Source organism: Ornithodoros turicata, unplaced genomic scaffold (assembly GCF_037126465.1).
Source record: "Ornithodoros turicata isolate Travis unplaced genomic scaffold, ASM3712646v1 Chromosome171, whole genome shotgun sequence".
Classification (NCBI taxonomy): domain Eukaryota; kingdom Metazoa; phylum Arthropoda; class Arachnida; order Ixodida; family Argasidae; genus Ornithodoros; species Ornithodoros turicata.
In genome coordinates this window covers 168,265-174,461 of record NW_026999328.1, presented here as the reverse complement: position 1 = coordinate 174,461, position 6,197 = coordinate 168,265, and the positions used below count along the sequence as shown (strand labels likewise).

General features: G+C 44.7%; 2 long non-coding RNA genes across 2 annotated transcripts; one reads left to right on the top strand and one right to left on the bottom strand.

Annotated features, from left to right (window-relative positions):
• Positions 1 to 391: 391 nt before the first annotated feature.
• On the bottom strand, positions 392 to 2,053 carry LOC135373008 (uncharacterized). Its single transcript, XR_010416215.1, has 3 exons — positions 1,817 to 2,053; positions 1,357 to 1,421; positions 392 to 1,289 (listed from the first exon to the last, which is right to left on the bottom strand). It is a non-coding gene; the product is annotated as an uncharacterized LOC135373008 (long non-coding RNA).
• Positions 2,054 to 2,248: 195 nt separating this feature from the next.
• LOC135373015 (uncharacterized) lies at positions 2,249 to 4,567 on the top strand. Its single transcript, XR_010416223.1, has 3 exons — positions 2,249 to 2,404; positions 2,506 to 2,621; positions 3,039 to 4,567. It is a non-coding gene; the product is annotated as an uncharacterized LOC135373015 (long non-coding RNA).
• Positions 4,568 to 6,197: the final 1,630 nt, after the last annotated feature.

The window sequence follows — 6,197 nt, the reverse complement described above, 5'->3', positions numbered from 1 at the left end:
GGCAGAATATTAACACAATTTTTTCTACAAGATTTCTCAGGTCAGAGCACTTTACAGGATATACAAATTGCCAATTATGTGTGTTATGTGTATGTATATCACCACACTTAAATGTATTTACCTGCTGTAATATACCCCACACCAAGCTAAAAATGGGGCATATTGTCTTCAGTTGAAAAGTCAATGCAGGAGAGCATGCATGGCTGTAAAGTGTTTCACCTGAACCATTACCCAAAATGTATGAAGTGGCAGTACACAACTATCACATAGAATGACCCATCTGTGGTGCTATGTGTAGAATCTATGCACACTTTTCTTTTGATGTTAACATTGCCTTGAGTTTGAGGGAAAGCACAGGACGAACACGGGACGAGACGAACACAAACACACGAACCAGCAAAGAAGCTTTAATACACGAAGTGAAGGAGAGACGGGTAAAAAGAAAGTGTACACTTCGGCATTAACATCAAGTCAACACCAGCTAGCTTTCCTGCTCCTCCTGTGTTCATCACACTTTTGTTGGTGCCCAAATGCCTTAACAGCTGTTTTTGCATGCCGGTCATGAGAACTAGCAAGAAATCCTCATCTTGCAACAAGTCAGTATTTCCTCGTTGAAAGACAGTAGGATCATCCTTCTTGCCTTTGTGTGTGAGGGAAAGCACTGGACTGTTTGTTTGGGCTCTGATAGAACTGACCAACAAGGCAACACTGGTTTGGTTGTCGTCGTGTTTCCTCTCACTGTAACATATATTATAGTCCCTCATGGTGATGTACAGGTACTGCCTTGTAGTGAGGTGAATTGGATCCTTTGAAACGTGCCATCCAGCACACCCCGAATACTGAGCTGCATAGTACGCTGAGTGCAATGCCGTCACGTAGTTTCCCTAACATAAACAAATAGTTTCTGGAAGGTAAAAAAGGACATTCCAGTACAACATAGTGTTTTACAAGTGCCTGTACGCCCGCAGCACATCGTTGACATCGCGGCTTCTCCCGTACCTGTTTTTTTTTCTTTTTTTAAGGAGTAGCAAGCTGGCACTTGCCTGGCTGACATCTCCTTTTGTGTGAATAAACATATACCCCCCTGCACGGGCTGCCTCTATTACATCTTCCTCTGTTTTTGTAAGTGGGGTGTAGGACAGCCCCAAAATCATGTGCATAATAGGAAGCTTGGAAGACAAATGAGACCTTGCCAGTTTGGAACATTGCAGACATATCAGCAAGGCAGGTGTCCCCACGCCTGACGGAACATTGTGATTTGATGGACCTTTTCCTTTGATGTGTCCTCTCTATAAAAGCATCCAATCAGTTACAAATATAATAACACTTTAAACCTCCATCTTTCAATCGTTTTACCCATGTGCCTTTAGTAAAATGACTCTTGGCTGCATCCTGCATTTCTTCTCTCTATGGCTGAAAATCTGAAATCAGTAAAAATAAGCAATGTCCTCAGTTTCAACACAATCCTCATGTGTTTGGTAATTTTGTTGCTCCAGTTAAGAATAGAATGATAATTCTGAGTAAAAACACAAATACAAAATAATAGGAATCATTAAGCACAACGGATTACTGATAATTGCCGAAACCACGATATTTCTTACTCATATACCGACTTCGGTGTTAAGATGGAACAGGTGACAATTAGAGGGTCCGATTACACAGATTTTACGAACACGTCACCAGAATTAGTCCAACTTGGCACTATGGGTGTACATTACGCACCAGTCTACCGGTTTATGCCACTGAATCATTTGCTACAACACATGCAAAACAAGAGCGTTGAACGCGAATGGTGTGTAGCATGAGACGTACTTACCAGCTTCAGAATTGCACTCGTGTGTCTTGGAAGTTATGTACATACACCTGGTACTGCTGCTGCCTGAACTGAGAGGGTGCAGCTGAGAAAAAGTGGACTGGCACTTGTTGCATCTTTAGTAACAGAGCGGCCCATTTTACAATTTTACAATACAAAGTTGCTTCACCGCTACCACAGACCACAAATCTCATCCTCAAGCAAACAAACCGCTGTGTGCTAGCGCAGGCGAAGCGAGCAGACGGCACGGCGGAGGCAAAGAGAGACACGTGACATCACTTCTAGCGCATGCGCAGCGCAACTGATTTTCCTCTCCCGAAGGCCAAGTGCCGCTGGAGCCACTTGGCCTTCGGGAGAGGAAAATGAGTTGCGCTGCGCATGCGCTAGAAGTGATGTCACGTGTCTTCCTTTGCCGCCGCCTTGCCGTCTGCTCGCTTCCCTTACGCATGTGCTAGCAGACAGCGGTTTGTTTGCTTGAGTAGCTTGAGCATGGCTTGAGGATGAGATTTGTGGTAGTGGTGAAGCAGCTTTGCCAAATATTCCGTTCAAGTTCCTCGCTGGATGTCCGGCTCGTCCGTCGATGTTCAACAGGTGAGGGAACGTTTCAGCAACGCCTGCGAATTTCGTGATCGTGGCTCAAAAGGTGAGGGCGTCTGTACAAAATTGTAAAATGGGCCGCTCTGTTACTACAGATGCAACAAGTGCCTGTCCACTTTTTCTCAGCTGCACCTTCTCAGTCCAGGCAGCAGCAGCAGCACCAGGTGAATGTAGGTACACAACTTCCAAGTGAATTGCAATTCTGAAGCCGGTAAGTACGTCTCATGCTCTGTTACACTAGTACACACATACCATTCGCGTTCAACGCCGTTATTTTGCATGTGTTGTAGCAAATGATTCAGTGGCATAAACCGGCAGACTGGTGCGTAATGTACGCCCATAGTGTCGAGTTGGACTAATTCGAGTGGCGTGTTCGTACAGTCTGTGCAATCGGACTGTCTAATCACCACCTGTTCTATCTTAACACCTAAGTCGGTATACGAGGAAGAAATATCGTGGTTTCGACAATTATCAGTAATCTTTCGTTGTGCTTAATGATTCCTATTATTTTATACTTGTGTTTTTACTCAGGATTCTAATACTGTATTCTTAACTGGAGCAACAAAATTACAAAACACATGAGGATTGTGTTGAAACTGAGGACATTGCTTATTTTTACTGATTTCAGATTTTCAGGCATGGGGAGAAGAAATGCAGGATGCAACCACCCTCATGGTGGTGTACAAGTATTGCCTTGTAGTGAGGTGAATTGGATCCTTTGAAACGTGCCATCCAGCACACCCCGAATACTGAGCTGCAGTGCAATGCCGTCATGTAGTTTCCCTAACATAAACAAATAGTTTCTTGAAGGTAAAAAAAGGACATTCCAGTACAACATAGTGTTTTACAAGTGCCTGCACGGGCCGCCTCTATTGCATCTTCGTCTGTTTTTGTCAGTGGGGTGTGGGACAGCCCAAAATCATGTGCATAATAGGAAGCTTGGAAGACAAACGAGACCTTGCCAGTTTGGAACATTGCACACATATCAGCAAGGCAGGTGTCCCCACGCTTGACGGAACCTTGTGATTTGACGGACCTTTTCCTTTGATGTGTCCTCTCTATAAAAGCACCTGATCAGTTACAAATATAATAACACTTTAAACCAGAGAGTCGAACCGAACCCGAACCGAAAACCGTTATTTTTGGCCGAACCGGAACTGAACCGAACCGAAAGAGTCGACGCCATCTTGGAGCTGAACCGGAACTAAACCGGTAAAGAAATACCGGTTTCCGGTTCAAATAACGGTTCACACGGAATTAAGTGCGAAACTTTGGATGTTGTGCATCAACACAAAAACTATTTTTCGTATTTTTTCTTCATTTATTAGCTCCGTAGACATCCTCTTGCTTGCCGAAACAGTTGGGCCCTCCCAACAATGATTTGGATCTTCTCGAGTCACGAAATAGCAACAGATAGTAACTTAAAACTGCTAGGACTACTAACGTCTATGACATACAATATATATATATGCTTATATATATATATAAGCATTAGGGATCAACAAGAAATGAGGGACAGTTTTGGGTAGTAGTCAATAAGTGACATATTATAATAATATACTAATCAGAGTCAGCTATACACAGGGTGTCCACCCTAGCAGCAGAAATGATCGCTGGTACATAGCACCGTCAATGGGAAACTGACACTCTCCTATGACGTTTGCGTCAGAAGCAGGCACTGCACTTCAGGATCAGTCCGTTTGTAACACAAACCTGTCAGTTTTTCTTTGACAGCGCTATGTCTTCGAAATCATCTCTACCGTTATCGCAGGCATCCTGATAAATGCGAATAGCGGACCAACCGACGTATATGTCGTCATGGGGTAACTTCGCCAATAATCGTGGCGGTTACCGTGGTACAGGGAGCATCTCAATGAAGTCTACTGAGGGACGCTCGCATATTTTCTGTGGTAGGTAGTCCTCTGGGACTACCCAAATCCCAGAGCAAGAGGGTTAGCACGCCCCTCCCTCTCCTGTGCCACCATCATCTCTCCCCTCCCTCTTTCACCCTCCCCCTTCTTCCTTCCCTGGGTGCACCGAGCCGCCACTTCAGAGTAGGCTGACCGCACCTTCCCCCTACATCACGCCCTCCCCCGTATATGTCGTCGGCTGTGCACCTTCAAATATTCTCCCCTTCGTCTTTCTTTTTCTTCTTCCGTTCTCTTGTACGTAGCCCATTGCGAAAGCAAACTACCTGAGCTCAGCTCTAGCACGTATTCGTGTGTACAACGCTGCAGCATAATTCCCAACGTGTGCGCGTGTGAACTTACATAAGCCCCTTATACGCTAGCCACACTGCAAACTTAATAAAACGGAATGCCGGTAAGTCCACCTCCTCACCAACTATCATCTTGTTTGGCGTCGTTCTCTCCTGGCTTGTTGAAAGCAGGGGCGCGTTGAAAAAACGGTGTCATTCGGGATGATGGTTGGTCAGGAGGTGAAGTTACCGTCATTTCGTTTATTTAGTTTGCCCGGGCGTGCCTAGGGGACTAGAAAGTAAAGCACCGGCCACACTCATGCTGGTCAAAATGGAAAGAACATGCCAAGTTGGCTTTCTTTGTGGATTTAAAATAAAAGGAGCAAAAACGACCATACTGACACAGTATCTAAAAATCGCCAGTGGGTCTAAAATGAGTCGAACTGTCTGTTTGCACTTGCTTTGTCTTTGTTCCACAGACACTTCACTATAACGCCGAGCACGTCGGCGGTCAATGCTGACACAATAACGTGCCCTTTAGTACACGTAATGTCCCAGAGCTCACGATCGCACCATTCCAATCCAATTACATACCATGAAGCGTCGTTATCTGATTAACGTGTAATCGCGGTTCTGACTGGTAACGAATAATTTCAATTACTTAAATGACTTAGGCCAAGGTAGGAGGCTTGGTTGACTGTTATTCCTGGTGAGATTCTCCGAAAAATCCGGTGGGTGAGTTAACCTCTGCGACCTGATCGAGCTACGTGTGGGGAAAGTCAACCCAAATGAGTAATTCATGGCTATGCTCCTCTTGTAACCGCTACCGTCTTTCATATCGCACAAACTCTTTCAAAATCCTGAACAACTACTGACGCTTTCCTGCCCACTTCAAGCACCGTAACACACACACGGAAGCTTGTTTTAACCTGCCTGTTGTGCTTCATTCGCACCCGTCGCCCCTGAACCGGTTCGGGAACCGAACCGTTTGGAAAGAACCGGTTTGAACCATTATAATTGCTTTCTGGAGCTGAACCGGAACCGAACCCTTATCGCCGAACCTAAACCCGAACCGGACCGTTAAACGTTTCGGTTCGACTCTCTGCTTTAAACCTCCATCTTTCAATCTTTTTACCCCTGTGCCTTTAGTAAAATGACTCTTGGCTGCATCCTGCATTTCTTCTCTCCATGCCTGAAAATCTGAAATCAGTAAAAATAAGCAATGTCCTCAGTTTCAACACAATCCTCATGTGTTTCGTAATTTTGTTGCTCCAGTTAAGAATACAGTATGATAATTCTGAATAAAAACACAAATACAAAATAATAGGAAACATTAAGCACAACGAAAGATCACTGATAACTGCCGAAACCACGATATTTCTTACTCATATACCGACTTCGGTGTTAAGATAACCGGTGACAATTAGACAGTCCGATTACACAGATTTCACGAACACGTCCCCAGAATTCGTCCAACTTGGCACTATGGGTGTACATTACGCACCAGTCTGCCGGTTTATGCCACTGAATCATTTGCTACAACACATGCAAAATAAGAGCGTTGAACGCGAATGGTGTGTAGCATGAGAC